Raw genomic sequence first — 11,524 nt, forward strand, 5'->3', positions numbered from 1 at the left:
GTGCGCGCGGAGGCTGCCGGCGAGGGGGGAGAGGAGGAGAAGAAGGGAGCGCCGGCGGAGAGCTGGAGAAGGAGAAAAAATCTCCTTGATGGTTGGCGGCGGCCCAAAATCACGAACCCCTCCCCCCCTTCTCTCTCTGTGAACAGTGCTTAAAAGCACTCCAAACCCTTAATGAGCCCAAAAGACCAAAACGCCCTTTGACCTCCCATTAATTCCTCCCATGCCATTCTCATATCCGGAACAGCTTTATTTAACCTAAGGACATGGTTTGAATAGTCTAAATCCTCAAATCCTGGAGGTTGATTTACATAAACTTCTTATTTGATGAATCCATTGAGGAATGCAGACTTGACATCTATTTGGTATAACTTGAATCCTTTATATACTATATAGGCTAGCAACATTTTGATGGATTCAAGTCTGGTTATTGGTGCATAAGTTTCATCATAATCTAACCCTTCTATTTGGTTGAACCCCTTCGCCACTAGTCTAACTTATTTCTAACTATTTCACCTTTATTATCTAGTTTATTCCTAAAGACTCACTTAATATCAATTGTAGATTTATTTGTGGGGTTAGGTACTAGTTCCCAGGCTTTGTTTCTCTCAAATTGGGCTGATTTTTTTTACATTGCAATATTCCAATCTAGGTCAAGTAGGGCTTCTTCAATAGTTTTGAGTTCAATTTTAGAGATAAGGGCTATTTGACTTAGGTTTCTATAAAATGATTTTGTTCGAACTCCTAGGGTTAGATCACCCAAAATTTGGTTAGGTGGGTGGTTTATTCTGACCCTAGGTGGTCTTATTTCAGGATTAACACTTGGTTCTTGTGATTCACTTAATTTAGGTCTAACTTCATTAACCCTATGTTTCTTGTATTTCAGGATTAACCTTATATTTCTTGTATCTTCATTAATATTTTCATTGATTGAGTTAGGTAAATTATTTTCTTCATCAAAAATAATATTGGTTGTGTTGGAACCCCAAGGTGTTTTGATGTGATCAAACAAGCTAAGTTAGGTCCTGCGTTTGTTTAACCCTTGTGTCTAAGTGTGCAGGAGCTTAGGAACACAGGAAGTCGAGCGTAAGACGCGGCTAGTGAGAAGGACGGCACGGGTAGAGAGCCGATGGGCTCGGTGCGTCCGAGGGACGAGGTGACCACGGAAGAGTACACCGGTGGACGAGAAGAATGTGCACGACGTTCGAGGGACGAGAAACCGGGAAGGAAGGCTGCTCGAGAAGAAGGCCGGAACTTGAGTTCGGGTGAGCCCTATTACGGATGGTCGAGATCACCCAAGCTAGCGGAGCCGGAGCGAACAAGACCCGGACCGAGACGAGCTGAACCGGAGACGAAAAAGTCAACATCTGTTGACTTTGGGCTCCGGGGCACTCGGAACCCCTCCGGGCGCCCGGACCTGGATTTTGACCAGGATCGCGTCAAACGCGATTTGATCGTTGGGGGATAAAATTTTATCCCCCCCAGGGCGCCCGGAACCCCTTCGGGGCGCCCCGACCAGTGCTATAAATATAGCACTGATCTGCACAATTAAATAAACGAACTTGTAATTCATTTATTTCCGTGCTTTATATTCTTTTGTAGAGGCTACTCTGCCCAGAGGAGAATCAGATAGTGCGCCATCATTGCCTTGGATTAACAATCCTCTGATTGCAAACCAAGTAAATCCTCTGTGTCTGATTTCTGTTTATTTAGTCTCTTCCTTTTTATTACAAGTGTCTGTTAATTAGTTGAATATCCGAGAAAGGTTTTTTGGTTTAATTCTTGTAGGGCAATTCACCCCTCCCCTCTTGCCGGCCTCCAAAGGGACCTACAAGTGATATCAGAGCAAGGCGCTTCAGGAGAACTAATCGGCGATCGAAGCAACAAGATGGCCGAACTAAGCATCGCCCCACCAAAATTCGAGGGGAACTTCGCAGACTGGAAGTGTCGTATGGAGGTATTCCTAAGAACTGATTTCGAAATTCGGTTTATAATGAAGTATGGTTTTTTAGCTCCAACGAATCAAGATGGAGATGAAAAAGAAGAGAGCAATTGGACAAAGAAGGAGTAGAATGAATCTGTAGCAAACAGCCATGCGGAATATCACATGCTGAGCGGTTACCGCCTCAAGAGGTCAACCGCATCGGAAGCTATTCATCTGCTAAAGAACTCTGGGAGAAGTTCCTGGAACTCCACGAAGGCACGTCTGAAGCAAAGCTCGCTAGAAGAGACATCCTCCGGAACAAGTTGATGAACATTCGTCTGGAAAAAGGTGAGAAGGTAGCCAATCTACACGCAAAGGTAAAAGAACTGATTATTGATCTCGAGAACCTCGGAGAAACGGTAACAAATCAAGACAGCATACGCTACGCACTCAACGCGTTTCCCAGAACTCCGGAGTGGACATCAATCATCGACGTCTACTATATTTCAAAAGACCTGGAGGTAAGTACTTTAGAAAAGTTGTTTTCTACTCTTGAGTTACATGAAACCAGGTGTGCAGCTACAACAAAAGACTCAAGTCAGATAGTGGCGCTGAACGCAACCAAGAAGGATGAACCCGAGTCAGACTCCGAAGAAGACCAAGAAGCATATATGGTAAGAAACTTTAAAAAGTTTTTTAGATCTAATAAATTTAAAGAAATGCAGAATAAAAAGAATCCAAAGAATAGAAGAAAAGTGCGTTGCTACCAGTGTCAAAAGGAAGGACACTTAAGAGAGGATTGCCCAGAACTAAAGAAGGACAAAATGAAGACACCCAAGAAACACAAAAACCTAAAAGCCACTTGGGACGACACTTCATCATCTGACTTCGAGATTCAAGAATATGTCGGGATAGCACTGATGGCAAGCTATGAAGGACAAAGTACATCAGAACCCAGCATTGATGAAGGGGGAGCGACCTCAGATGGAAGTAGCGAAGCAGGGGGAGATTCAAGCTTCAAGTATAATATGGTAAGTGAGGTATGCCTCTTACCCCTTGATGAACTTTACTTTGGTATTAAGGCAATGACTAAATCCATGTATAAATTAGAAAATAAAAATACCAAATTAGAAAATGAAATTTTAGAAACAAAAAGAATTTTGGCAAAATCATGTCTTATAGAGGATTTTGAAAAATTAAAAATTGAAAATGAAAAACTAAAAGAAGAATTTAAAAGATTGAAAAAAATCTAATGGTTCAAATATTTCTACTTTTAGAAATTATAGAGGCTTAAATTGGTATTATAGATTTCATCAAAGTCAAATTAGAAATATATCAAAAATCTGTGTACCTAGGAAATACTTGGTTAATCCTGTAGGTAGGAACCTTTATTGGGTTCCAAAAACCTGTTTAATTTAAAATTAAAATTAGACTTAGCATTTTCAGCAAGAAAATTAAACAACTAATTTCTTTATGAGGCTTTGTATAAGGAAGTGGTTGTTGCTCCAATAACCAAGAAGGCCTAGTGCCTCACCATGACCTGGAAGCCAAATATCGAAATGAAAAGTTTAATTGACTAACTGAAAAAATATTAATTAATGCTTTAAAAGAGTTATTCAATTTGTGTTAAAAAAAATATTTAATTTTTTTTTTTGACTTAGAATGTTTTTTTTAAATTTCCTTAGAAATTATTTATGAAAATTGACTTAGAAATTCTTTTATGAAAGTTAACTTGGAATTATTTTTTTTTGCCTTAAGATTTTTCAAAAAAAAAAAAATTTGACTAAGAAATTTTTTTTGATAATATTGCCTTAGAATTTTTTTGACTTAGAATTTTTTTCTGAAAATTAGGAAAATTTTTTTAGGAAATGTTGAAATAAGTTTCAAACTTAAAATTTTAGAAAATTTTCTGTTAACACTTATGACTGTTTTTTTTTCTGAAAAATGTTTTACTTAATTTTTTTTCCCGAAGAAAAATTCTGAAGAGTGTCTTTACTTAGACATGTTTAAATTTCTTTTTTACACTTAAAAATGTTTTTTGAATTGACCTTAGACTTTTTTATAACCCCAATTTTTATGTGATCAAAGGGGGAGAAGTATGTTAAGTCTAGGGGGAGGTAATATAATTTTCAATTGAAAAATATTTGGATTTATTTGAATATAAATTTTTTTTATTGCATATGTTTACCCTAACTTAACTTGGGTTGCTCACATCAAAAAGGGGGAGATTGTTGGAACCCCAAGGTGTTTTGATGTGATCAAACAAGCTAAGTTAGGTCCTGCATTTGTTTAACCCTTGTGTCTAAGTGTGCAGGAGCTTAGGAACACAGGAAGTCGAGCGGAAGACGCGACAAGCGAGAAGGACGGCACGAGGAGAGAGCGGATGGGCTCGGTGTATCCGAGGGACGAGGTGACCGCGGAAGAGTACACCGGTGGATGAGAAGAACGTGCGGGGCATTCGAGGGACGAGAAACCGGGAAGGAAGGCTGCTCGAGGAGAAGGCCGGAACTTGGGTTCGGGTGAGCCCTATTCCGGATGGCCGAGATCACCCAAGCTAGCGGAGCCAGAGCGAATAAGACTCGGACCGAGACGAGCTGAACCGGAGACGAAAAAGTCAACATCTGTTGACTTTGGGCTCCGGGGCGCCCGGAGCAGTCCGGGCGCCCGGACTTGGATTTTGACCAAGATCGTGTCAAATGCGATTTGATCGTTGGGGGATAAAATTTTATCCCCCAGGGCGCCCGGAACCCCTTCGGGGCGCCCCGACCAGTGCTATAAATATAGCACTGATCTGCACAGTTAAATCAACGAACTTGTAATTCATTTCTTTCTGTGCTTTCTATTCTTTTGTACTGTCAACGCTGTAAGAGACTACTCCGCCTAGAGAAGAATCAGATAGTGCGCTATCTTTGCCTTGGATTAGCTATCCTCTGATTGCAAACCAAGTAAATCCTCTGTGTCTGATTTCTGTTTATTTAGTCTCTTCCTTTTTATTACAAGTGTCTGTTAATTAGTTGAATATCCGAGAAAGGTTTTTTGGTTTAATTCTTGTAGGACAATTCACCCCTCCTCTCTTGCCGGCCTCTAAAGGAACCTACAGGTTGTTTCTTCAACTTTTAGGGTATTTTTGTTATAGACTTTACAAGCCATACTGATTGTGGAGTACCCTAAAAAAATTTCTATTATTGATTTTGATGTAAATTTACCTACATAGTCTTTAGTGTTTAGTATGTGAACTTTACACCTAAATACCTTTAAATAATTTAAGTTAGGAATTTTATTATAATATATTTCGTAAGAGGTTTTATTATAAAATTTATTAATTAATATTCTATTTTGAATATAACATGATGTGTTTACTGCTTCTGCCCAAAATTGGTTACTTACGTTATATTCGTTTAGCATGGTTCTAGCAACATCTTGTAATGTTCTATTTTTTTCGTTCTACTAGACCATTTTGTTGGGGAGTTCTAGGACATGAAAATTTATGATTATATCCATTAGCTTGACAAAATTCAATAAACTTATGATTTTTAAATTTCCTCCTTGATCACTTCTAAGTCTTTTAATTTTTGTATCTTTTTTATTTTCTATTAATTTGTAAAAATGATTAGATTTCAAAGGTTTTATCCTTGGTTTTTAGGAATTTTACCCAAGTAAATCTTGAGTAATCGTCAATTAGTACTAAGTAGTATTAGTTTCTACTTAGTGACTTGACTCCATGTGAATCAAATAAGTATAAGTGTACGAGCTCAAGTATTGAGTTAGTACGATTTAGGTTTATTAGCTTATGGGTTGACTTAGTTTATTTTACCTTGTTGACAAGTATTACAAATTATATTTTCTAAATTTTTTAATTTAGGTGACCTTTAACTAAACTATTTTGACTCATTTTTGAAATGAGTCTGATGTGAGTGTGACCTAGTCTTCTATGCCGCAATTTGGTTTCCTCTTGTTGTGTCAAATGACACTTTAGTGAGGAGGTTGGTAAGTCAATTGTGTAAATATTATTTTTCTTAATTCCCTTAAGTATAATTTCAAGGTTTTTAATATTTTTAATTAAACATTCAAGGTTGGAAATAAGTATCCAGAGTCACATAGTTGACTTATGCTAAGTATGTCATGCCCCAGGTAGTCTCTGCCAAAAGAAATTTCGACAACATCTCCCCTAATTGGGTAACAATCTGAGACTTTATTACAAAACCCTTTTGGCCACATATACCTCGGCCAACACGGTCGGAACAATAATAATAAAATACATCTAAACAACCACGCAGTTTATATATTTCAACCTCTGGATGACATAACCACGCAGTTTATATTTGAAAACCACCTACTCCACTACACAACGGAAAACGCAAAACACAATAGAGAAAAAACTAACGCAGCGAAAAACATAGGTAGTAGACCTAAACTCGATAAAAGATCCTTGAGTACAATCCTACATCACAAGTATATATATATATATATATATATATATATATATATATATATATATATATATATATATACATATAGTATATCACGAGTACAATCCTACATATATATATATGTGTGTGTGTGTGTGTGTGTGTATCAACATAGTATATTAACACAAACAAGGAACAAAAGTCCGTAAACCAAAAATCGTTGCGATACGAAGTGATGGGGGACTAGCGACTGGAACCTCCCAACAGCATCAACCTGAAATAGTAATATCAATGGGGTGAGTCAACTCCTCAGCGGGTACCAGCTAACATGCATAGTAAGACATAACAACTAGTAATAAATATGAGTACAACCTCCTGGATATATATATAAAGGAACAATACAAAACTGAAATAAAAGGGAGAAATTATACTAACCAGGACTTGGGTATAAGGTATACAAGATCGTCAGACCGAGGAGTATCATGATCCTGTATGCATGTCAATCATATGCATCCACCAAATATGCAGCAGATAAAGTGCAGCAAACACAAGAAATAAATGCAATCATGCATATGATGCTAATGACATGGTCACCCCTGACGTCAGTCAGCCATCTCACACGATGGTGAGACCGAGTGGGTAGGGCTATGACAACCGTGCACTCTGCCATCACTGCTCCTGATGAGTGACCGAGTGGACGGGATGCTGTCGAAGTACACCTATCCTCTTATCCCAAATCATAAGTGGCGGAGCTCAATGCTCTCATCTCCCTGAGATAATCCAAAAGAGGGATCCCTGTCCTGCTACCACACTGCGTCCCACTACCCATGAGTGGACCAACGGAGCCCTTGATAGAGCAACCTGCTGTAACACACCCTACCTGATAAAAACCACTAACTCATGAGTGGTTGTGTGTGCATATCCATGTAACTGCGATGTGCTCAACAATAATGGAGTCGACTATCGCACAGTATGCAATCATGCGAAATGGTGCATGACACTAAGCATGGAAATATCCTGATCCTATCCATCTCTATATAATGTGTACCAAAAGGTATATGGATCAAATAGAATATCCTAGGTACACAGGTCAGGTATAGTAGAATAAATCTAGGTCCTGAACATAATGAGGCATGATATGTCATTACCTTAAGGACATAAATAATCAAAGGAACATGAATGCAAAAGCAGGTAATAAATACAGCATGCTCAGGTAATAGAAAATGACATACCAATGTAGAAATGAACATAAATATTACTACTCGTTAAATATTACTATGCATATTAAACGACAATATCTTAGAAGATAAGTCAAAGTGCCCGCCTCCAATGTAGATCGTGCTAATCAACTTCTATGTCGAAGTGCTCGTCTCGAATCCCAATCCTGTAATAAATTGTACGATTTAGCTAAGTTTTATTGTAACAAGATAGCTAAACCAAACTCCTTATTTACCAGGAACCCTAATTCATTCATTAATCTCGATTAATTAAATAAATCGGATCTAACCCGAAGCTTAGATTAAATCTAACCTGTTAACCCTAATTAAATATAACTCACAAGTTAATTAGGATTAGCTCCATTAATCCTAATCATTTGTTAACCAATTTCCTTAATCTTGCTAGGTTTAACTTATCCATAACATCTAGTTATCAACTACACCGTTCCAATTGAATCTACATTCATGTATGAATCAACTACAACTTACCCCAACTCTATATATGTTTAACAACATAATTTAAGCCAATACTCACCTGATCCTGTCTGAGAAGCTCGACACGACGGAGACCCGTAAGAGGGAAACCCACCGTGCTGATGAAGAATAAAGTCTACCGAATACCAATCCGAGAAACACAAAGCGGATCAGGAAAAAGTAGAGTCACCGGAGGCTTTCCTCGTATGAAGACCTAATAACGAAAAAGAAAACCAAATCTGAAGAGAGGAAACCTAGGTCTGAAGCTTCCAAGACCTCCTGCGCACAAGAAACCAACCAACACTATCGTCAGTGACCTAAAACCGGGGTGGGAATCCCTGGCTAGGCCCTCCGACGCTCAAGTCATTGATCTCTTTCCGTATGGATGAAGGAAGAAGAAGAAGATGAACAGTAGCTCAGAAAATTAGGGTTATGAATGTGCACGATGATGTGAACTTGTGAACTTACCTTACCAACGGAGAAGATTCCCCTTTTTATACCACTTCATATAACCTCCGTAGTCATGAAGTGGACCTCGGTTTGTTAGAGTTCGTTATGAGATGACGTCAGCTGCGTACTTGTGGTAGATGATTTTTAAGGAATCTTTTTCGTACCCCAGATGTACCTTCTTTGTCGTTTAGTACTTGCAAAATAATCTGGAAGCATATTTCCCGCCAAAATATAACACCTGTTATGTATTTACATATTACAGATATCTCCATTAATTATCTTATTTGAAATATTCACCTATGATCCTTCCTCATACGTCTTCTATTTACACCTCTTTCCATGTTAATATTCAGTATCTTTCCAAGGTATTGATCGACTAGCCCGTACTGGCTCTCCTATCGGGGTATGTCCCGACCGATATTAGCTTAACTTTGCCTGAGAGATATGTCCCGGCAGATATTAACCTAACTTTGCCTGGGAGGTGTGTTTCGATCGATATAGACTTATCTCCTATCGGGGTATATCCCGACCGATATTACCCTACCTCCTTCCTGCAGTTATGTCCCGGCCGATATTACCCTACCTTCATCATGAAGGTATGTCCCGACCAATATTAGCTTACTTCCTCAAAAGTATATAGGTCTTTCTCCTGGGAGGCTTATTTTGGTCGATATAGACTTATATCCTATCGGGGTATGTCCCGACCGATATTAGCCTAACTTTGCCTGGGAGATATGTCCCGGCAGATATTAACCTAACTTCGCCTGGGAGGTGTGTTTCGGTCGATATAGACTTATCTTCTATCGGGGTATATCCCAACCGATATTACCCTACCTCCTTCCTGCAGTTATGTCCCGGCCGATATTACCCTACCTTCATCATGAAGGTATGTCCCGACCAATATTAGCTTACTTCCTCAAAAGTATATAGGTCTTTCTCCTGGGAGGCTTATTTTGGTCGATATAGACTTATATCTTATCGGGGTATGTCCCGACCGATATTAGCCTAACTTTTCCTGGGAGATATGTCCCGGCAGATATTAACCTAACTTCGCCTGGGAGGTGTGTTTCGGTCGATATAGACTTATCTCCTATCGGGGTATATCCCGACCGATATTACCCTACCGCCTTCCTACAGTTATGTCCCGGCCGATATTACCCTACATTCATCATGAAGGTATGTCCCGACCAATATTAGCTTACTTTCTCAAAAGTATATAGGTCTTTCTCCTGGGAGGCTTATTTTGGTCGATATAGACTTATATCCTATCGGGGTATGCCCCGACCGATATTAACCTAACTTTGCCTGGGAGATATGTCCCGACAGATATTAACCTAACTTCGCCTGGGAGGTGTGTTTCGGTCGATATAGACTTATCTCCTATCGTGGTATATCTCGACCGATATTACCCTACCTCCTTCCTGCAGTTATGTCCCGGTCGATATTACCCTACCTTCATCATGAAGGTATGTCCCGACCAATATTGGTCTATCTTCTTAGTTTCTTTACCCCCCTTTTTTCTTCTTACCAGGGACCTATAAAACCTTACCCATATCACTAGCCTTCCCTTCAAGTCTAGTCGAAGGAGGTGTAGACGACTGACTAGACATAAGTTTGGTTTTGTCTTTTCCTATCCGTGAATCTGCTTCAGATATTGATATGACCTCACAGATTTTGTGTACAACTATCTCGCTAACTCAAGTATAGTACTCCTGTGAACCTTTTGCTCCTTTAAATAGGGCTATAACCTTCTCTTCATCCACCACCCATCTCAGTTCTTTTCCTTCCTTGCCACCTTTTATTGCTAAGGCTATGGTCTCGGATCCTCCTCTTTGGGGGCGACTTTTGTTGGACAAGGTGAGATCTATATATGAGTTTATTGGGATATTTGCTCCGGTTACCTCTAGGGTTCAAGGGATCGTTTTAAGAGATGAAGCCTCACAATCCAGATCTTCTATCCAAAGATGCAGGTGCTCTGAAGGACCCAAGAAACTTCAGAGAAATTTTTGCTACTTATAGAGGGGCAGCCAAATGACCCAGGGGTGTTGTGTGAAGGGCACAACACATGTTACCCTTGGGCTAAAATTTGTTGCTTCACTTGCTGAGCTCATACGGCTTGAGAGGGGAAGTGGTTTTCACATTTATTTTTCCATTATGGAATGAATCAATGTTTCCCTGTCTCGTCGCCCTTGAGCTTTTCTATTTTTTGTTGCTTTCTTTGTTCCGGGCAAAATATTGCCTCTTATGAGCCTTGGCAAGCTCGGACGGAGTGGGTTATTTCCATCTCTGCTCAATGGTAAGTTTGAATCCAGTGGGACTAAAATTTTCTAAGTGCTATAAGAGTTTATGCTTGTAATATTTGCTATCTATTCGAGGTTTACTGTTCCTGAGGGAAATGTAATGCTATGTATTTGATCAGATTCTAAGTGTAAAAATAAACTTTTGTATCTAATCAAATGATTCTACTGAATCCTCCTATGTTTACAAAATGTGGTGTTGTGTTCATCATTCCTTCGTGTATCCTATGTGTCATTTATCATAGCTAAGGCTATCTTAACTGTTAGTATAGTTCGATATTATAACCAATGTTATATTAACTGATGTTGTCTTATTGACCGAAATCAATATCATACTTATCTAGCATAACCACAGTTTCCCTCGTCAATATAAATTTATTTCGATAAATATTAAGTTATGTTTTATAAGGATAATTTAAAAATTTGTTATTCTTCTAAATTTCTATCCTTAAAATGTTTTTGTCTGTAGCCTGGGTTTGGTCAAAAAGTTCAGTCCTTTTTAATTTATTATGCCCAGTCGATCACGTCTTCTCTCGAGGTTTCTGAACTGGTGATTGGTTCTCCTTTGGGTGAGAGAATGTTCGAGGTACTACCAACCCTATCGTGATCCGATTCGTCACATCTGATATAAATGCCCCTCTTTTTTATGATGACCTGACACATACCCTTTCTGGCCGCCACGTCACGTAGGTCTTTTGCCTTTCTATTACGATCCTCAGCGTCTGCTGAGATATCAGCGTTCTGATCTGACGACAG

The sequence above is a fragment of the Zingiber officinale genome, chromosome 6B, assembly GCF_018446385.1.
Source record: "Zingiber officinale cultivar Zhangliang chromosome 6B, Zo_v1.1, whole genome shotgun sequence".
Classification (NCBI taxonomy): domain Eukaryota; kingdom Viridiplantae; phylum Streptophyta; class Magnoliopsida; order Zingiberales; family Zingiberaceae; genus Zingiber; species Zingiber officinale.